Source organism: Lytechinus pictus, chromosome 19 (genome assembly GCF_037042905.1).
Source record: "Lytechinus pictus isolate F3 Inbred chromosome 19, Lp3.0, whole genome shotgun sequence".
NCBI lineage: Eukaryota > Metazoa > Echinodermata > Echinoidea > Temnopleuroida > Toxopneustidae > Lytechinus > Lytechinus pictus.
In genome coordinates this window covers 12,940,676-12,962,420 of record NC_087263.1, presented here as the reverse complement: position 1 = coordinate 12,962,420, position 21,745 = coordinate 12,940,676, and the positions used below count along the sequence as shown (strand labels likewise).

Below are 21,745 nucleotides of genomic sequence, written 5' to 3'. Positions count from 1 at the left end.
GATGAAATAGTTGCTTTATTTCCGCTCCCCAGGAGGATGAGAATCTCATCCATTATTTTACACGGTTGGATTTGAAATGTTTACCTTAAGTTGTGCGTAGGAATATGATGATATTATTTTCTACAGATATGTTTTTTATTTCTCTCATTGCAAATAAGAACTCCCACGGATTGAATTTGATATAGTCGGAGATAAACGAGACTTTCCGGCAATGTATCTAAATAAAATGAATTCAAGGTGTTTCCTCGGGGTATTATTGGATATCAATGAATACCATCGGTGAAATAGTATTGAGACTTTTTTACTTTTATCTTTTTTTTTCTTTATCCTAGTTTTGACTCTTTCTATTTGATAAATAAACTTGATAATCACAAATTAAATTCTACCACAGCATTCGGAAATATTTAGCATACTTTCTATATAGGAAATAACTTACAAAAATAGACTTCCTGAACGTAGTTGCCCTTACATTTTATAATGGTGTAATCTTGGACGGTTTGGTAAAAATAGAATTAAAAGGAACGACCTTCCCGTGAATCTAATATACTATATACATCATCCCAACACCCTCAGAATATTTTGTATAGTTTCATAAACCCACACAAAATTAAAATGAACAAACAATGTAAAGTTGGATGACCGAGAGATGGTAAAACCGGCTTTTCAATTTATGTAGGCTCTTTTGGTCTTCAGTTATTTTTTTTTTTTTGGTTAAGTTTTAATCTGAAAGGCGGAAATTTAGCAATGTTAAACAGTGTGAAAACAATTACACACCAAGGACACTTCTACCTTTGTCTACTCATTGAGTGTACACAGTGTGATCACAGAGGGGATGGTGTGAAACTGTGATTTAATTCACTGTAAAAATGTTCAAATTTAGCAGTGTACTGGAAAGAACATACTGTCCCACAGTCACAGTCCCACTGTGTTCACAGTGTGGAACACAATGTGAAATCACCTTCACACTGTTAAATTTGAGCAGTTCAATAGTGTGCATCACATATTCACATAGTCGACCATGTGAACACGCTCTGAACAGTCACACTGTCGAGGTGTCCACAGTGTGAAAATATCTTCACACTGATAAATTTAAGCATTTTAACAGTGTGAATATGTTCACATATTACACTATATGAACACTCTGTGATAACACTATGCCAAAGCCAGCTATAGTCACTCCGGTACCATATCTTGCAAGGAAGGACCATACACTGAAATTTGCTGTGTCAAAATCGTCAATTGATTCCTACAAATGCTCCTTCTTCCCAAGGACAATCCGAATGTGGAACCACCTGCCTGGCGAAGTTGTATACAAAACAGGTCTACCAGCATTCAAAGAGGCGGTGCTTCCCATTATAAGACATCTGCAGCTTCCAACCGGATCTCTTGTTCTTTAAGATGTATCCAGGTTTTTACTTGCACATAGCACTCTCCTTTTATTGTAAAATAGAGATCTTCACTATGACATCAATCTTTCATGACATATTACAAAGTTCATTCCAGTTTAGCTTTTTGGAGCTGCAAGAGGAATTATCTCATCAATTGTCAAGACACTGTGTTCTTTTTAGCAGTGAGAGTTAAGATGATTTCACTGTGTATTTCGCACTGTATAAACTGTGTTTTTTAATTTGTTTACAAATTTTCAGCATTACTCCTATTTGTTTAAGATCAGTAAGCTCGATCTGCAATGAAAATAATAAGTCAGAAAAAATTGGAACCAGTGGGATTCGAACCTGCCATCTACTGCTTTCCGGGCAGCGACTTAACCACCAGGCTATTCTGGTTCACGGCCAAGCCACGATGAACTGGAATTCAAATACCCTCGATCCTCTTCTTTCTGACTCATTAGTATCCGAATGCCGTCCGCCGTGGACAATAGATAGTAAATGAAGAGGCTTTAATAGGAGGAAATTATAATTTGTTTACACATTTTCGGCAAATAAACAAATAGGAGTAATGCAGAAAATTTGTAAACAAATTATAAATTCCTCCTATTAAAGCCTCTTCATTTATTATGTGTTATTTTAGATAAATTAGAAGCAATGCTGTACTTTTGTTTAGTTATTCTATAATGGCAGAGTGGGTATTATAAAGGGTTGGCAATCTAATTTGGCATGGCTTTCTTACATTCCCGAAGTGACTTAACCACAAGGAGCACCCACGCACCATAGCTGCATATCTTAGGGCCGATGCTCATTGTAAGAAATTGTGGAAAAATTATCATACGATGCAAGGAAAAAATATAACTTGTTTTGTATGAAGAACAACCTATCCAAAACTATTTGCACTGGTGGAGTGTATGAGAGAAATTTAACATCAGAGGCTGATAACCATACGCACTTAAAATGTTGTGCAACATACTGTCCACTGTGTTGGGTAATGTGTGTTGGTAAAAAAGAAATATTTATATATTCAAGTCAATTATTATCCAATCGAGCAAATTTATGACCCAATTATTAGTTTTATTACCCAATGTGGACAGATTTTAACCAATAGTTATGTGGACAGTATGTTGCCAAGTGATGGTTAAAAATTACTTCATATTTCTTTGTCTTTTATACATGCATTCCATTCCATTAATTGATAGAAATAATAATGTTATGCAATTTTTAAATGCATACTTAAATGTGACTTTAAATACACCAATCAAGTCCAACTTCGAACTTTCAACATCAAATTGCAAATAGCTAGTATTTTATTGCATGACGTAATATTTTCAAACGCAGGTTATTTTTAAAAGAAATAGAATAAAGAATCTCATGCTGTGCCTCCGTAGGCTACACCTTACATCATTTATAGGCCTGATATCATGCGTTATATAAATCCATGGGCTATTTATACTTGGACGTGCTGTTTAATGAATGTAGCAAATTAATGAGATACAACGCCGGCATTATCAAAACCACACACTAATAAAACAAGATATAATTTGATATGTGCAGATTATATGTTTATATGCGCAGATTATCCTCAGGGACTTAGCATATCTCAAGGTGACTCCAGTGGGATAAACTGATGCATCTTGTAAAATCATGAAGGAGGAATACTAATGTAGACCTACTATTACAGAGTAAATCTTTATTCGTTATAAATCATATATACTGACAGAGAAATATACGCTAAATATTTGTCATAAATATTTGTGCCCTAATCATTGCAAAATTATTCCGTGGGGAGAGCTTGCGATGTAAATTAGATCTTTGTCAAAGTCAAAGCGAATGACTGCAATGAATGAATCCCGATTCCAGTGATACCATAGTCATATATACGCAAGTTGTATTGAACTTCTTTGCAAAACATATTTGCAATTAAATTGACATTACTAATAATAATTAATGATTCTTAAAGGTAAAAGAAAGTATTTGCAGCAAACAATTCTTTCATGAGAATACTGAGAATTCTGATGAAAACTAACACAATATATATATGTTGGACAGGGTGCTAATATTGTTTCGAAAATTAACCGACATATTATCGAATTCCGTGCTTATTTTCCTCATTTATCAGCAATTAAACATTTTTTTTTTTCAACAGCCATTTGCCACATATTTTTTTTGATCAAGACATACAAACACTTGGGTGGTCATTTCATTGGAATTTGTTCGAACTCATTTTGCGACCGTAACCACAACTGGCATTTATCTTTAATCTAATTATTGTATGTAAAAGATTCTTTTGTCAGAGTGACGTGTATCCATCTGCAGTGTTTTCCGCGATAACGTATACTTTTCTGAATTACTATTTATATAATATTACCGTGATATTACTGTATTCATGGCATTTTTACTGAGGCTTTACGTGGTATCGGGGGGGGGGGGGTGAGATAGTCATAAACACTGTAAAAAATATTGGGTAAAATTTTTACCAACACGAGGGTAATTATGTGTCCAACCAATTTGGGGCAGTATTTTATCCAATGCGGGAAGCGTATTGTCCAAAAAGGTTAAAAAATAAGCAGCAATTACTTTAGAATTGGCAAAAAAAAAAACACTTTGCATTATCCATGATTCAAACTAAAATCTTACATTTGGTGTGTAGGCTTTGCTTGCTAAAACTACTGCCTTGAGTTTTTATTATCGCGTTGTTCCCTTTGTTTCTTGTTTAAAAGGAAAATCACGAAAGCCAATTACAGTAATGTATTCTGTAAGTACAGATTACATTATGCATTCTAAAACGTCATGGGACGCCTGCAGCTTCTTGTTGGGTTTCTTATTATTTTTCATACCTGCCGTTTCTGCTTTTTCTGGAGTGGTAAATCTATTTAGAAATACATGTGATTTTTTCTTGGTTTTGTATCAGAATAAAAAAAAGCCCTGTAAATGTTCTTTTTGCAGAACTCCGTTAATTGTAACCCCTTTACAGAAAACATACTATGTGTTAATATATTTCCCTATACTACCATGGCTTGTTTGGTTGATTTAGTATTCACTTTTTCTGCACATACTGATTTCATTCGGATCGGGCGAAGCAAGTTGCTATCTCATTCTACGCCAGTATCAGTTGAATATTGATGGGGAAAAAGAGCTTAAGGAAGAATACCATACAGTTCAAATGGATAATAAAACAAAACATCCAACCAAGACTGAAAATAATAAAATTCCAACAGAAAGCAAGAACAGAGATGACCTCTGTTGTCAAGCAATCAAACAAACCGGAACTACTTTTGGAAACAAAGGACGCATTCTCTTTCTTTGCATGGTCCTATGAAGCGGGCAGCTGGGAAGAATGTTAAATCACATACACCATAGGCAGCATCCCCGGGAAATAATGTTGGTACGCTTAAAATAAGTTTGACCACATTTTGCTTCACCTTGGAGCGAAAAACTATTTTGTCCTTGTCATTTTTATTGTGGCCCACATAAGCTTCATTTTGATAATCTCGCGTATGCCACATTATGAATTATAATATCTCTATGCGCTTCTAAAGGACTTGGATATTATTAACCTGGCTGTAGCTTGGCAGCCGTAATTACTAACATTACAGCGCACACACGTTTCAAGGAATGAATTCCTACCAGGTACCCATTCACCTCACCTGGGTTGAGCGCAGCACAGTGTGGATCAATTTCTTGCTGAAGAAAATTACGCCTTGGCTGGAATTTGAACCCAAGACCCCATGTTTCAAGGTCCGGAGACTAATCCACTGGACCACAACGCTCCACAACACTTTTGCTTTGAAAACTTTTTTGTTGTTGCTTGTTATTTGTTTTGGTCAAAACCAGCACTCCCTGTTCAGAAATCGTTCACAAGCCCTGGCTTACTTCCAACAATAAAAAAAAAAACATGAATCAAATTTGTTTCTCAATTCTGCCCCTTCCTTCTAATCATGAAAATTGCCCGTATAATGGTTGTTGTTTTCCCGATGTTTTTCAAGTCAAGATTTCATCTAATATCTAATTAAAAGCTAATGACTTGATGCATAAATTTGATCAATGTCATCGGAAGAAACTACGGCGTGGAAATTAGGCATAATTGTCGCAGTGGGAATCTCGATTTTTATTTCTTTAGTTTCGTAATCTAAAAGGTTGCTGATCATGTCATATGGGAAATTGGAACGGAAAAAAACATTGTAAATACAAAGAGCACCGATTCGTGAACACAAAGGGTCAGCGTAAATTAATTGGATGCAAAGCTTGTTATCACTGCGGAGTTACCCCCAACGCGATGGTGGTAACTGGCATTATTATCTACTAAAGAAATGCTGTTCAGTGATTGGTCCACGCAGCGTCACGTGAGTTAATTCAGACATCGATAATAATTTGCCAATTGAGGAACATTGGCTATAGTGTGACGAAACTAGTGGTATGATATAAATAAATATCACCGCTGATGAAAGCGATGTGACGTGAACACACTTCAGAGGTGATCTGTAGGGGCTACCGTACGAAATGTAGTTGAAAGTCGATATGATTATATATTTGGACACCGTTATAGCCGAAAAATAGCTGATAAACTTTATTCCTATTTTTGATGTATTGTTTTGAAACCACTCTCTTAGAATGAAGCACCATCCTGCGAATGTCTTACATACTTTGCCCATGAACCGCTGCACAGTTCCCCATAGAAAGGTTTGTTAAGGACTTGCGGAATTACTTGACAAGCTTTGCCTATGAATATCTGCACAAATCAACATACAACAGTTTAGTCAATATTTTGCTGCACTCAACCCAGGTGGGTGTTTCATAAAGGTGTTCGTTCATTGGCTATACGATATAAATTATCCTTAAAACGTCTACGTAACCAATTTAGATCCTGTGAACACGTTCCTGTCGCTCGTAAAGTCGTTCCTAACTTAACGATTCGCCTTATGAAACGTTTACCAGGGACCAATATCACAAAGCATAGTAGTAATCGTAGAACATTCTTTTAACGATTGATTCAATTTGCTACGATGTACCATTGATTGTGAAAACCAAGCATACGATTAATCTCTAACCTTTATGTTACGTCTACAGGTTAGATAATTGGGTCCCTAACAGGAATTCACTCCTCGAAACTCAATGAACGTAACAGCTATCACCATGCCACGGTAGTCTTGCTGCATTATACAAGATTATACAACAATTGTACTCGGTTCACATCTTATGTAGATCTATACACATCTATCTACATGATAAATTTCACAATACAATGCACTTTTTTTTTCAAAAGATATAAAAACAAAGCAACGCACTTTCATTTTTCGCATTCTCCAGGTATAATGATAGCAGTCATATATTGATCATAGCTGTTTACTTTGGATATCAGAGAAATAACGACCACCACATTGTTTTAGTTAGGTAATTCTCTCTGGACTGCAATATTTTTAGTATTTTGGAATCGACAGTTGGACACTGTAAAACGTATTTTTCTATGATGTATATTTATTATCCAGCAAAATGAGTCACATCCCATCTCACCTCCCAGGAAAAGATAGTAAGGCATACTTCCTCAAAACTACTGAGAACAATACTTTTTATTTAAAGCACATGATTAAAAGTGAACGTTTTAGTTCCATCTATTGTATGACGGGGGCTTGAAGTATTTGCTACTTAGGATTCTACATTTAGCACATTCTCCTCTGAGGAAACGGCAATGGGAACGTTCTATCAACGCTTTCAGGCCGCATCGGAAATGACATTGTAGACATACGTAAATAGTATCCCCGGTGGGCACAACACGATTTCAAATGATGATGGCGGGCATTAAAGTGTTCTGATGTATCTTTATGACTACTTCTGCCCTGTTCACTTCGTCAGGCTGGAGAAAAGGCATTCGCGTATCCCCTATCAATCTTCCGTTGTTATTTCGTAATGAAGGTCCTAATTATCCTTGAGCCAATATTTCGTATATAAGATTTGCCTCCGCCGAGATGCTCCGAAATGACCCGATTCGTTATCGAATGGACGACCGTTGTGGGTAGGATGAAGAGAGAAAAGGAGGTGCGCAGGGAGAAAGGGTATTGGCTGATGACTTGGGGATTTGGTTTTTTTTCTCCCTCTCGTTTCGCTTCCCGCTGCCCACGCGGCTAAGTAAACTACGGCGAAAGATTTCTTGAGCGTGGTTCTTCGTTTTGGTTCGCTCAAGGGTAATTACTCGTGGCGAATGTCGGTCAAATCCATTGAGGATACCATGAAGACAAATCGAAGGTGGCTACGGGAGCGATATCCGCTAAGCGAGAAAGGGGGAGGGGCAACCGAATTAGCAGCTTTTCATTTATGCGGCTGGTAGATAAAACAGATAATCACTCTTAACTTTAAATTCAATCCAGGTTTAGCGACTGGACGGTACTGGCTCTTTTCCCCCAAGATTGGACGCTTGACTCTCCAAGATTTCCATGTTGATGGTTAAGTTAATTTCGTGACTTGGGTATTTGAAAAGGGGTAGTACATGGGAGTTAGGCTCTGGCGATGTGCATGTGAAAAGGAGAAATACTCCCCGCGACCACAGGGCGGGAGGGAGTACACCTGTTGCTTGAGGATCCGTTACTTTATCTTCAGTGCTGGACGCTGGCAGAGAGCGCAACTTATTATTGTTATATCTTTAAAGTTTTTCTCCTCGAGATAGCAACGCCAAGATCATCGCCCCTGATTCGAAAAGGAGCAACAAAATAATAGATGTTCGCGATGATTGGAGTTTTCATATCCAGTAGCCAGTTGGCGTTACTTTTTATCATCATTTCTGGTGAGTGATATCACTTTATGATTTTGTTTTTATATATTTTTTTCATTTCGCGTCTTGAGCATGTGCGCTATAGAAATCCCCTATATTTTAATTATCAATATAATTATGATTATCATTATTATTATCAATAGAATTATTATAATGATGATTATTATCATTATTAGTATTATCAGTATTATTATTTATTATTATCTTTTTATTTCATTAATACTGTCATTATAATTAATTCAAATTATCTTTCATTTGGTCTACCAAATTCCAAATTTAACAGATTTTTCTGTTATGGATTTTTGTTATCTTAGGTTCAATAAAGATCCTTTTTCTTCTTTCTTCGACTATTGTGGAAAATATAATGTTGCTTTTATGACATTCAAAAGAAACTTTTGCTTCCAATACGCATATCTGACCTTTCCTTACTCCTCTTTTTATTTGTCTATCCAACGGTGTTATGGTAGAAAAGTAGTAGCAAGTAGTTGCATTACAATTAGTTTATGAGCCGTGATCCTTAGAATATGTGTGTTTATCTGGGTACTATTACTACCTGAAATGATATAGAAATAATTCGAAATTGATATTATTTTTATGATATTGATATCTCTTATAATTATAACGAAATGAATTTCATGATAAGAATGGTTTAAATAATTAGTATCTGTAATATCGTAATCATTTTTAATTGTTATCATCATTATTAATATCATTTTATTATTATTTTCATCATCCTCATCATCATCGTCATTATGCTCATTATTGTAATTGTATTGTTTTTTGACGATGATTATGGAAACAATAATAACAATAGCAGTACTCAGTATTAGAAGCAGGATAATTTTCTTGATTGCACATGCCTTTCAAAATGTTTTGCCATGTTTACTTCCTTCATATTGATGATGAAACTCTTTGAAAAATATCTATAATTGAAAATAGTGTTTATAACTAGAACGGTCGCGACTCCAGTATGTGCGCACACCCGCACGTTCGCCTATTTTACCCTGACACACACATCTTTGCGTGCGTATACACACGAAATTCACACACAATACACCCTCTCATAGACACGTAATAGTATTTAATTGGAACTTGAAAGCAATTTACATAAAAAATATATATATTTATTTGTTAGTTCTGGGATGGGTATAAAGCCACATTACTAAAAGTTACGAATAAGAAAACAAAAGTAAACTGATGAATAGACTGATTACAACTAAGATAAAAATTAAGAACTAAACAAAAGAGGTGAAGTGGTGTAAACTATGAATAAGATGAAAGTGACAAGCTAAACAATATTAATTGATTGAATGCATGAATAACGAAGCGAACTAAGAGAGAAATCAGTGAATAAATAACACGATAAGGGCCATGCATAGACTTCAGATTGATTACTTCTCTCTTGGCAATGGAAAATGGTAATATGCGATTCCCGGAAGGGAGCATAACATAGATAATATGTGCTTAAAATATCACCGTCATCCATCGGGCCATGCTAATGATCGTTTTCAAAATGTTAACTACTTCTTTCATCAGAATCTTCCTTTTTATGTATGGAGTCATTCTCATGTCACATCAACGAAACCGGCTGCAAGCCTACCGATGGTATATCATTGGAAATAACGTAATAGCTTTGATCGGTCTGGAATCGGTTTCGTGGGTGTAACTGTTCTTATTATTCTGTGGGAAAAAATCAATCTAATTATTATTGGTAGGAAGAAAGGGATGGGAAAGTAGAACCGTTAGTCGTCAAATGGCTCTTCATCAATAATCATGAATGCCCATAATAATTATTTTCCTTCAGATTTATCTTAAAAACAACAAAGCAGAACATAGTCAATAACAATAGTTGTTTCTTATTAGCCCTCTACAACCCCCTGCAAAGGTCACTTGCTTGAAATAGAACAGTGGTTACCCCGACTCCGGTCGGCAAGATACTATATTTAGGTCAAATCCTTAAATCAGATTTTAATTACGTTTTCCATTGGTTTTGTTCTTATATTTTCTTGTCGCTATATACATTAAAATATGTAATCAAGAATATATGATATCGTTGTGTATTGAGACAAATGAGAATCATGAATAATTATGAAATCAGTGCCCGAATTAAATCCCAAGTAATCTCAGTATTTTAACGTTAACTGCTATATACAAACAACTTTATCTTTGGGTCTTTTTTTACAATGAAATTGTAAGGAGGCATATAATTCAAGGATTAACTACACAGATTGAAAGGCATATATATTGAAATTATTTATATGAATGGATTTCAGTTGTAGTTTATGCTCTGTTTCTCAGGATGGTAACAGAGAGGCTACAACGGAAATTGGGTGCTTATTTTGAAGATAAATAGACTGAAAAAGACACGGATAAAAAGAAAGAGATAATGGGGTTGGGTGGGGATCTGATTATAATACAATTTATATTTTTTGTTTCGAACACGTACTTATTCGTTTCTCGGATTTTTCTCCCCACATCTTCTCCAAAACAAAACCAGGGATACGCTTGCTCTCTTTTTGACTTTTTATCCGGATTCTTCGGAGGAGCGCAACTGTCCTCCTTCGTGTATTTGGCGCCTGTTTATTTAGAGCCAGTATGATCCTTTTCCAAGACCTAAACAAATACATGCGGGTTCAAACGGAAGCTCCGAGATCACGACCGGCGTCCCGGCATTGTGGCGGATAAATGTCAGCCGGCGGTCGCAAGGACTAATTTTAGAAAATGCAATATTGATAAACGAATGGTAATAATACAATGCCCTACAATCTAAAGGAATTTATTACATTACTTGACAATGCTCTTGCTCGCATCTGTTATGAGAGGGCCACTGGAGAGCAATGTTATTGCCTTCCCTATTAGTAAACTATATCCTGTGTTATTGAAAGATCCTGACTTTCAGTCAAATAGACCCTGAGAGCGGGACTGAAGGGAATAGTATTCACTATTACACGGCAAAGGAGTCGATGGACGCAACTAATCAATGCATTGAAGGGAAGATAAATATAGGATATACCATACGGAAGAATAAGGATATGCAAAATCTCAGAAGGGGTGTCCAGAGGCTATCGGTTTCAGACTCGTCTGTGTTTGCTTGCATTACTCGATAATCAAGAGTTACATACATGTAGAAATAATGACACCTTCCTTTCTACTTTCGAAAGGAAAATGGCGGGATTACGTTTTAATCTATATCATGATTATTGCGTGCCCTTTGTAGAAACAATATTATCCCGTAGGCAATATCGATTGAAGGTAAAGATAGATCTTGCAAAGATATGAATGTAGAATAACTGCCCTAAGCTCTGTGACGTCACAACACAGTATTAAGTTAGTAAACCGACAGAAGGCTCTTTTTTTTGCATGAATCCAAATTGGTTGAATTCTGGAATGTCATTCTATTCTTATACATGTAACTTATATACATGTTCGTTGGAAAATAATTATATTTCTCCCGCACGCATCGTCCCATAGTGTGTTCACATTGTTGAACAACAGTGTGAGATTGTCACCACACTGTTAGATTTTAACGTGTGAACAGTGCGAATCACTTTTATCCCATATAATCCAGAATGTGAGCACATATTCGTACTTACACCATAGCGGTGTCCACAGTAAGAATAATTTCCACACTGTTAAATTTTTATTAGTATGAATTACATTTTGTCATAGTTCACTATGTAAACACGCTGTGAACACTGTATAGGTATACACAGTGTGTACATTCTCACACACTGTTTAACTCTATCATTTTACCAGCGCAAATCATGTTTACATAGTCCGCTACGTGAACACACTGTGAACATACACTATAGAAGTGCACATGATGTGTATATTGTCTCCACAGTCTGACAGTGTTGAATTTTAGCATTTTAACAGCGTGAATGAATTTTTGGGTCTACCTACAGACAAAGTATAGATATATGGACTGCTTTGAGAGGCATGGTTGTTTCTAGAGGCTCAAGGGGACCGCAACGCGACTATGCCCGAGGGCTTTGGCCGAGGGCATGGTCTGGCCGATGCGGTACCCGCGAGCCGAAAGAAACAACCGGGTCTCGAATATAAAAGCAGTCCATATATATTTTATGAACCGAATTAAACATTAGATCTAGATCTTAAACAAGGTTAGGCCTGAAAGCCCTAGGCCCGAGGCTAACGTTAGGCCCTAACTTAGCCCTGCCCTTGACGTTAGGTTTCGAAGTCGAATATCAAAGCAGTCCATACCAATTAGATCTACTAGTACTAGGCCTAGATATTTTTAGGAACCAAATTAGGGTCTGAACTACTCTTAAGTCTCTAGATACGTTAACAATAACAGTCTTAAATCTCCATTAAAGTCTAGATCTAAATTAGATCTCGGCTACGTCAGATCTAAGATTAAACGGAACATTAGGCCTAGGTCTAGTTAGATCTAGCCTAACTTAGATCTTGAGTCTACTCTTAACTCCTAAGCTAACGACAAAAACGTTAGATCTTACGACAAAATTACCGTACCAAACGCTGTCGTTTGTCATACCTAACGAGTAGTCTAGACTCTAACGTTACTTTATTATAAATCTTACTTTAGAAAGTGCAGTGACTGTCCTATCTTTTTACCCGACTCACCTTTTGCGAGCATGCATTTGAACGAACAACTGCAACAACACTTGATGATTGATACATCCGTTATGTCCTTAATAAGTTAGTCTTCTTTTCAATAATGCCATATATTTTAACAAGAATTAACAAGCAAAAGTCAAAGATCGGCATCGTTCCATCGATATGTCTTATCCGTTGCGCGCACTTGCGCAATAAGCGCGTAAATGCGCGAATTGTCAAAAAAAAATCGATCAAATCGCGCGGATATTTATGGTATCCGCAATCACCGCAGAAAGTAACATTTTGCATGCAATCAAATGGGGATCTCAGCCAAATTTTGCTATGCCCGTCGTTAAGGGGCGGGTCAGGGGGCAACGGGCAGAAATCTTGTTAACTATGCCCGTTGCCCTTGGTTACCACCTTCGTTTGTTGTTTTGCAGGCATGGTCGTTTACATGACCTCAGTTTTGACCAATCAGAGGAACGGATTATTCGACTTTCTTAAAGAGAGGTTTATAATTAAGCGTATGAACACACTGTCAATACTCATACTGTGCAGGTGTCCACAGTCTTGAAAAGTCTCCACATTGCTATACATTTGAGCGTATTAAACAGTGTGAATCGCATCTCCCACAGTCTACTAAGAGAACACAATGTGAACAATCAATATGTATAGGTGTCCACAGTCTCCACACTGTGAATTTGACAGTGTGAATCACATTTTCCCCAGGGTACACTGTGTTAGCACAATGCGAATAATCACACCGTAGTGGTTTCCACAGTGTGGAACCGTCACAATGACATCTCTATACTATCCAATATACGAACAAATTGGGGACATGATGTCGAGTCCAACACTGCGTATTTCAGCACACTTGGTTGAATGACTTACATGTATATTACTTTCCTTTGATGATAGAATGGTTCAGATCCAGTATAAGCAATTTAAATTTGTAAGCCCTCTGCTGAATATTTATGAACAGATTCGATTATCTTCGTAATCTGTAATCGGATAGTTTTAAGAATCTAATTTTTTGAAGTGATTTGCGATGTCATTTTGTTAAAACTATGATACACCATCTTCCCTTACTCGAAAGGAAATATGAATATTAAATTTGCTTCTTCATGCACATCTTATGCCCAGTAATGAAAAAAAAACCAACATCTTTAACCGTGAAGCATTTCGCCCTACGAATAGTCCGTGATTTTCACTAGATATTTGTTATAAGCTACTGGAATCCTTGGATCTGATTGGTTGTGTGCGTATTGTTTGTGAAAATCACTGGCTATTTGTTTCATAGAATGCTTCCCAGATCTTCGTGATTCAGTTTGATGTTTGTTTAGCTTGGTATCTTGTTTCACTTAATGTCAGTATGTGAAGGAAGGTTTCTTCAATGATTTCTTTATAAAATGAAAACAGGTACTGGTTTGCGTATGAGCATGGTTATACAAAACAAAGGTATACAAAAGAGAAACCATTGTAAAACGTGTCTTATTTGCGCAAACTGCACTGTGAGCTGGGAGTAGGCAGACAATGAGTATCCTGTCACAAAATCTAAAACGTGCAAGCGAGCTAAGCGGGTGACGATAAAACTGTTACATTCTATAAAAATGTATCGTTCGTCCCCATGGCTATATTTTGTGACTGAAAAGTCTATAAATGCCAAATGATAACACCCATTCTGCCTTAGATTCGCGCATTTACAATATTCCAAGAATCCAAGATTCTAAGGATTAAGCGTAGTTATCACTAAAACAAGATTGAACTAAAAATCGTTATCACTGGCTTTTCAAATAGTCTTTTATCTTTGTACAGGCGGTGTTCAGTTGAACTAATCAGAATTCTTTCCATCTCTCGTTCCTTACATTTATGTCTGTAAAGATAGTATGATTTTACCAGCTTTATAGCGCTTGTCAATTATTGTAATCAAATTTCGATTAGCGCTCTAAAATAACGCAGTGCAATAATCGTTACTTTTACAGAGAAGTTATTAGGAGCTGGTTCGTTTTAACGGAGTTAATACCTGTAAGATCCACGTCCCCCTCCAGTACAACATGATTACACTTTTTTATTCAAGTAACCTACACTGTTTATCCTTGAAATAAAAGTTCATGCAGCAGACTCTCGAGAACACCAGTAATCTTACCGTAATATCATGTAAAATTACAGGAAATTAGCATTTGGTGTATGGAACCTTACAAATTTCCTTAAATAAAACACCCTTTTCCCCTTTTTAAACAGACCTGTTCTGTTGAATGAATTTACAGAATGATTCTGTTATTGCTTTCTGCAAATTTTTTTTTCTGTAAATCAGGGTTTTTTTAAACAGTGTACGCCATAGCTAGGATTCGAAGCCACGACCTCCGACTGAAAGGCGAGAGTCAGAACCACTGAACTGCGACGATCTTACCCAACTCTTTCTGCTTCGTGAATTTCTTCTCTATCGCGCGTTCCCATTTTGGCGTATGACGAGAACAAAACTGACTCACGACCAAACGACCATTGGTATGAAACTGAGTCATGTTTCTTAGAGCAAGTTTTGTAATCATCCTTTTAAAAAAATCCTCCATATATCAAGTTTGGTCATAATCCTTTATAGAATGATGTATTTCGACAGTGCGTGGGAGGGTTAATTCTTTGCTTCAGTCTTTTGACCCATCCACGGATCGCAGGACGTCCCTATCAAACCTCGCAAACACTGAGTTTATTTACACATCAAACGGTTGAGAAATCATCCCACTATTCCAATCACTTTGACCCCTCCCCCAGTGTCCTTTTGCTCAAAGAACGAGGTTTCGAAAAGTTGTCCTTTGTACCATGTAGAGTTTATTTTTTCTTCATTGCAAAAATTGTTCCTCCATTCTGTTTGTAGTATAATTTGTAAAGATATATAAATTGCATAATAATAATAATACATATGATTTATAAAGCGTCTTTTCCATTTTGATTAAATGCTCAAGGCGCTTAGAAGAGAGCAAAACATAAAAGTAAAGATAACTAAGAGAAGTACAAAGAGGGTAAATTACAAATGAGGAAAAATGTATGTCTTCAAACCTAGTACCTGCTGGTGAACAAATGCAATTTTAGGTTGCCCTTAAAGGATGTTGCAGAGTTTGAGTTCATAGTAATGATTTTTCATTGGCGACCACGTGGCGGTAAGGAATTCTAAACCTAGAATTTTATTTTTTTATCAAGTGAGACAAACAATTACAACATAAAACACAACAAAGCAATTACATTTATTGGCAATTTGATCCTCGACTGACGCAAAGATGTAGGGATAAAATAGTATTTTTTGTGTAATTTGCACAAGATTAGTAATGAGATCAACATGGATTTGTCGGGCCTTTTCATCAAAATAAGGAGCAATAGTTAACACTGTCCTTATTCAGGAAAGATTCAGTGCCTTGTGGGAGGGGGGGGGGGTGAAACCGCCCAAAGGCTCCAGTTTTAATTTCCTGTTAGAAAGTCACGGTAAATAACATGTCTTTTAATTTGTAGAAATTAATAGCGTTTATATTGAATTAATCGAGCGACAAGTGCGAATATGCCCACCGAAATGAGTTACAAAACGAATACCCCATCATTCTTACACACCCCCTAGTTGCCAATTTGAACGTTGACTTGAAACCGCTTGGTAAAACTTGAAAATAATCCTTTATGCTTTACTTTACTTGTTGAAAAATGAAAACTTTAAGAAATAAAGTAAGTCAAATTTCAACGACGAAACTCAAACTAAAACAACCAGGGAGCGTCCGTGAACATCCACTCATTTTGTTTTAATACCAAGACAGTATTGAATGAAAACTTTCATTATTGGTATCCTCCGATATGAATAATTTATGAATCGGATATTGCCTGCCAGTCTGCCTAGCGCGAGGTCACGCATAGCCCTCTTTGAGACCATGGAGTACCCCCTTCTGCTTCTTCATCCTTCCTAAATGTGGATGAACATGATGAAAGCGTCTTGGCGTAGTGGCCCTTAGCACGCATCTCCTGGGATTATCCTTATTCACATCCATACTGAGGCTGCTTTGTTTGCTTGTTAGAGGAAGGAAGTTGAATTAATATGCGAGTCAGTGTCCTCACTGGAATTCTTTGAAGATCTTAACTTCCTCGATTGGTGACACCATGGTCAAGTTCTTATCCTTGCCGGACAACAAGAGAAGTAAACAAGTGTGGGTGGTGGGAAAGACTCTAAAGTGTGATTTTTAAGATAATTTTTGCGACTTCTGCCCGGAATCAAGTTCGCAAGTTGAATTACAAAAGGCATCAATTGTCAATGTGGGCGCGCCATATTGGAAAACGAAACCGCTCTGATCTTTACCCAAAATAATGTTGTTTTTTTTTAAATAAAAGTAAAGGAGTAGGAAGAAGCTATAAGAGCCAGACCTGAATTTATTGATGGGTAATCGTTCTGATCATCTCCCAAAGTAATACATTATGATTTAGATTAAACATAAATAGCAAGATGGTATAAAAAGGGGCAAACGTGATTTCATTGATGAGTAAATATTGAATGCAAAAGCCTTCGCATATCCTAATTTTGTTCGAATATGGTTTATGTTTCCAGGTTTAATAACAAGGATTCTCTCATTACAAGCCTTCCAGATAAGAGAATTAGACGACAGACGATTAGAAAAGGTAAGATTTCATTTTTCGTCGCCACAGCGCCATCATCTTTGCACTCTAAAAACACTGAGTAAATTTTTACCCAATATTGGGTATATAGGGAACAGGCATGTTTGCAGTGTATCTTTAACCCCATTTTGGGCAATTTCAACGCAACATTGCATAAGATTGAAAAATATCGGGTATCTTCTTACCAAACTAACGTGCATGTTCCTTTTTACCCAAAATTGGGTGAACCTTTTTAAGAGTGTGTAATCGACATGATAAGCACCACCATCATTACCATCCACTTCATTCACACCACACCATCACCAGCATAATTACCATCATTATTAAGGGGGAATCCAACCCTAATAAACACTTGTTTTTAGAGGATAAAGAAAGATCAGACAAGTTGAGGGTGAAAGTTTGAACAATATCGGACAAACAATATATGATTTCATAGTTAAAGGCAGGGACTACTCTTTCATATACTCTAATACATAAAACATGTAAAATGGCTGAAATGTCAATTTTTTCAAGTTTTACTTCAACTTATAGTTTTCTTTCATAAGGGCATAAAACAAAATACTGCCTGGGTTATATGTAAATTACTGCCCCAGGGGAATTAGTTCTTAGGAAAAAACCACAAATCCCTGATAATTAAGTACATGGCCTATGGGAAAGTTATCCTTTGCCTCTTGTCATAGTTTACTCACCCAGTTGCCAATTTAGAATCTACATAGTCGTAGGGATCTTTATTTTAAAGCAGCCATATCTTTCTTATTTCTTGTCCGATTTCTTTCAATTTTTCATAATTATGTTTTATTTATTTTTATCCTTTCCAACACCACATTTTAGGGCCAAGTCTGGTTTCCCCTTTAAAAGCCTCTGATGAAAAAAAAACACGATGTTCCATAGTGATGAACCATCGATGACGTTTTGACCTTTAAATGCATATGTATCTGTATAATTATAATAGCCAGGGGATTTATCTTTGACATACATTATACATATGGGTAGAGTTTCTCTAACTGATTTATGAGTTGCTGATCTTTCATATCACCGTAAATAAATCTTAAATCACAGAAAAATGTCTTTAAATAAATATTATTGAAGATAAAAGTAATGGTGAATACCCAATAGAACGGATGCAAATTTTGTTGAGTCTTTGCATGGCAGTTCTAGGCTGATTTAAGAGTGATATAGATGAATATTTCTTATAATAATAGCAGGGCCCTCTGAGAGAACAATTCTTAGAACTAAAGTGGCTTCCCTGGGTAAATATACATATGTTATTATTATAATTATTGTTATTATTATTATTATCAATATGAGTTAAACCCAGTTCGCTATTTTGAGCATTTAGAGTAAAGTAGAGTAAATAATCAAGGACTTAGTTCGGATCATAGCAAGTTCGTCCGTAGATAAAAATAGGGCATTAAGGGCATTTGACTGAAAACTTTATATAAAAAAATACGCATAGAAATGTCATCGGTATTGTTTTTCACTGATTGATTATATCGTAGGATATAAAGTAGCCTAATATATGAAGAAAGTTGGATGAGAAAGATACCGCCAGATGCTATCAAACTTTTGCGCAGTGACGTTTAAAACTTTATCCTTTGAACATAATTTTACTTACATTGTACGTAACAAACATATCTTTCTCAGTTTTTTTTTCTTCTCAATGTTGGATAAATTGTTCATCAGCACCTTCACGGAGTGTCCATGCATTATTCGAGGGAATCACTATCCCTTGATCCCTGTTCCTACGAGAACCAGGTACTAGGTGGTCCATACCTAAAGCGTATGGCAATTACGAAATTCAGTAGTACACTGTTAATAGAAGTGATGTGGATAAGCATCAAGTTCATGGGTACCAATCGCAGGCAAGCCCATCCGCCCCCTCATCCCCTGGCAATCGTAAATCTTCTATGTTACCCCTCTCTCTCTACCTTGATGTAATGTATCTAGAAAGCAAGGAAATGGGAACAACATTAGATGATCCATGTCCTTGCTTTGGACATGAACACTCTTAGAAAAAGGGTGTTCTTGGAGGGTCCAATGCCTGTCCCGTATATGGAACATTCAGAGGTTCCCTAAACATGCGAAAAGGTTTTACTTACGTTAAACAGCGATTTTCGGACCGTTTTAGGTTCTTTATAAATCCATTAAAGGTTCTTGTGCTCGTAAAGAACCTCATAATACAACCCCTTTGCCCGACGGTTCCAAATACGGGACAAAAGGGTTGCAATTCGTACTTTATTCTAAGAGTGAGCAATGACCTTGTTGATGTTTCTTTTAATGCTATTCTATATTTCCAGCTTGATTTCTAATCATATTCTTTTGTACGTTTTCAGAATAGAAATCGATACACAGGTGAGATCGGCCCCCCTCCTTTTATGGCCCGGCCCCCGCCTGGTTACTCCGTCTATGATCTCATTCAAATTGCTGAAAATGAACGCGTTGCCTTCTCACCTTACCCGACAAACTTCAAGCCAAAAGTACCTCTTCTACCCCCACCCAAAAGGTCGCCCGCAGACTATTTAAAGGAAAACAGAGCGGTAAGTATCCCGAACTGCCCTACTGCAAGTCAGGACCACAGTGTCCCTCAGTGTGATTCATAGTGTGTTTACAGAGTGTGTTCACAGTATAGAGAACAATAGGTAATCATACTTTCACTGTTGAATTTGATGGTCTTCGCAGTCATGATCATATTGTCACATAGATTATATGTACACTCTGCGAACACTCACACTGTCGACCTGTCCACAGTGTTAAACTTTCAACACACTAATTGAAGCAATTTAACAGTCTGTGTAACATAGTATTGACATAATCTTCTTTACATAGTCCAATGATGGGAACAGAACACACACACAACACACAAAGGCAGAGACTAAAACTTAAACAGAATTCAAGTTGTGTACATTTTTATATTTCACCTACTGTGACCCAACTCTGAAACTTTCCCAAAGACAAATAGCCATCCTGCACACCAGATGCGTTAGCAAAATACTTTTTTTAGTCAAATACTACATAATTTATTAAAAAATTATGCTTTCTATATGCGAACATAACAAGATACTTTATGTCCCCACTATGCGATATGACTTCTTAGAATTCGATCTGTTACCTTATCTCACAATGTAGACTTATCAAGTAATTGATACATTGATGCATTTTTGCAAAATAATCCAGGATATTACAAAATGAAGAAACTCCTCTCAGAATGTACCAAAGACGTGAATGACAAATTATGGAATCTCGTCAAGTGGAGTTTTTCGTTCCAAAGTTTCCGTGACAAAAAAAAGTCAATCAGTAAATGGGGTGATGGTTCCTTCTCCAGTCTTTTTTAGGTTAATGCACTGCGAAAACTCTGGTGTTGATTTAACACCAGCCCGGAATCTATATATGTCCACACCAGAGAAGTGTTAAACAACACCAGTGTCGTTTTTGTCTTACACCAGATAGGTGTTTATACAACACCAATTAGTATTAAAACAGCATCGGTTTGATTCCAAACTGATGTTGTTTCAATACTTCTCTGGTGTGGACATTATATAGATTCCGGGCTGGTGTTAAATCAACACCGGAGTTTTTCCAGTGTGGTAAGGATTACATCACACACATTAGTCTGGTCTGTTAGCGGATTTATGTGGACACGGTGGACAAAAGCATGATTTTTTCTCCAGACCTTTGTTTATGTATAAGAATTAAAAATGGGGTATGCTCCAAAAAATCTGGCTGCAGAAACAGAGAAAAAATGGGTGAAAATGTCAGAATTTATGAGTTTAGATTGGTCTGATATATAGACTAGCGCCAGTGCAAAACTGAATAGCAGTGCATTATTTTGCATTGGTTTAGTTCTTGAATTCAGACCCGTTTTGAACAGATGTTCTGTTTGTCCTCACATCTCAATGCACCAAATATCTGAATGCAGATGCTAAACAAGCCGAAGGGTGGCGGTGGAGGGGGTTGCATGTTGGTGTGTATGTACATATTTTGGTCTTGGGGTAAAGATGTGCAAAACACGTTTTTTTGTATGTGTTGGAATTGGTGTTGCCATGGTAACAGTGTATTATGGCAAAAATAAGGTAAAAATCTTGCAGTTAGAACTACTTCCTCTGTTTTCATCCGATTCTCATGAAATTTGGCACACACATTGGTCTTGAGGTGAAGATGTCTTAGACACATTTTTGTGTGTCTTTCAGAAATCTCGTTGCCATGGTAACAACATATTATATGGTAAAAATTGGGAAAAAACTTACAATTCAAACTGCTCCATCAGTTTTCAATCAATTCACATGAAATTCGGCACACACATTGGTATTGAAGTAAAGATGTACAAGGCACTTTTTGTGTGCGTTTCAGAAATTGTGTTGCCATGGTAACAACATATTAT

At 36.6% G+C, this 21,745-nt stretch overlaps 1 long non-coding RNA gene across 1 annotated transcript; it reads left to right on the top strand.

Moving 5' to 3' along the window:
• The first annotated feature begins 7,765 nt into the window (after positions 1-7,765).
• Positions 7,766-19,898, top strand: LOC129282779 (uncharacterized). Its single transcript, XR_010296564.1, has 3 exons — positions 7,766-8,163; positions 17,300-17,370; positions 19,701-19,898. It is a non-coding gene; the product is annotated as an uncharacterized LOC129282779 (long non-coding RNA).
• Positions 19,899-21,745: the final 1,847 nt, after the last annotated feature.